Raw genomic sequence first — 1,590 nt, 5'->3', positions numbered from 1 at the left:
CTCATTATGCTAACCCTTTATCACTTACTGAAAGCATCTCTTTATAGTTTGTGACTTCACTTTCTTTAAGACAAAGTCTTAAGTATAATGTAGTCACATTTGTTAATCTTTTCTTTCATATTCAGTGTATCTTGTGTCTTTTAAAAACATGTTCTTATTCCAGGACTAGATTCATATTCACATATAATTTAAAAATTTTGTTTCTGCATCTAAATTTATAATATGTTTGGAGTTGATTTTCATATGTGAAAATGAATAACCATTTTTTCCTCAGCTTCATTAATTTTTTTGTGGGTTTTCAACATTTTTTATTTTAGTTTTTTAACTTTTATTTTTCAATTACTGTTGAAATTCAATATTATATCAGTTTTAGGTGTACAGCATAGTGGTTAGATATTTGTATAATTTATGAAGTGATCCCCCAATAAGTCTAGTACCTAACTGGCACCACGCATAATTACTATAATATTATTGACTATATTCTTTATGCTGTCCTTTACATCCTCATGACTGTTTTATAACTGCCAGTTTGTACTTCTCAATCCCTTCATCTTTTTCACCCTGGCCCCAACCTCCCTCTCCCACCTAGCAACCATCAGCTTGTTCTCTGTATCTATGAGTCTGTTTCTGTTTTGTTTATTTTGTTCTCTAGATTCCACATGAAAGTGAAATTTTATGGTATTTGTCTTTCTCTGCCTGACTTATTTCACTTAGCATAATACCCTCTAGGTCTATCCATGTTGTAACAAATGGTAAGATTTCATTCCTTTTTATCACCTGGTAATATTCCATTGTTTATATGTACTACTTTGTTATCCAATTGTCTATTGATGGACACTTGGCTATTGTAAATAATGCTGCAATGAACATAGGGGTGCATATATTCTTTCAAATTAGTGTTTTGGATAAATACCCAGAAGTGGAATTGCTGGGTCATAAGGTAGTTCTATTTTTAATTTTTTTAAGCAACCTCCGTACTGTTTTCCATAGTGGCTGCACCAGTCTGCAATCCCACCAACAATGTGTCTGTTTTTGTGTCAGTCCCATGCTCTTTTGATTACTATGGCCTTGTAGTATAGTTTGATGTCAGGCACCATGATACCTCCAACTTTGTTGTGCTTTCTCAAGATTGCTGTGGCTATTCAGGTCCTCAGCTGAATTTGTTAAATAGTTTTTCAGTTTACCTGGATTGCATGTTCCTCCTCTGTAATATACAAAGTTCCATGTATGCATAGGGCTGTTTCTGGACTCTCCGTTCTAGTCTATTACAGTTTATCAAGTTTTGGACCAATACAACCTTATCTTTGATATACATATCTCTATTATAAATCTAAATGTGGCTAGGCAATTATTTCATCTGTACTTTCCTTTTTCAGAAGTGAAGTGTCATGGCTATTCTTAACCCTTCACATTTCATTACATACCTCATTTTTAAAAAATCAACCTAATGTCCCTACCAAGATACAAAGAAAAAAAATAAAGGAAAATGCTTTTAGTAAAATAGTATGTAGTTTAATATATATGTGTGCTAGGTTGTGACAACACCAGAAAAACATCCTCACAAATATTCAGAATGCTCCCTTGGAGTAG

This window comes from Miniopterus natalensis, chromosome 8 (assembly GCF_054644295.1).
Source record: "Miniopterus natalensis isolate mMinNat1 chromosome 8, mMinNat1.hap1, whole genome shotgun sequence".
NCBI lineage: Eukaryota > Metazoa > Chordata > Mammalia > Chiroptera > Miniopteridae > Miniopterus > Miniopterus natalensis.
The sequence above is the reverse complement of the archived record's forward strand: the minus strand, read 5'-3'. Positions refer to the sequence as shown.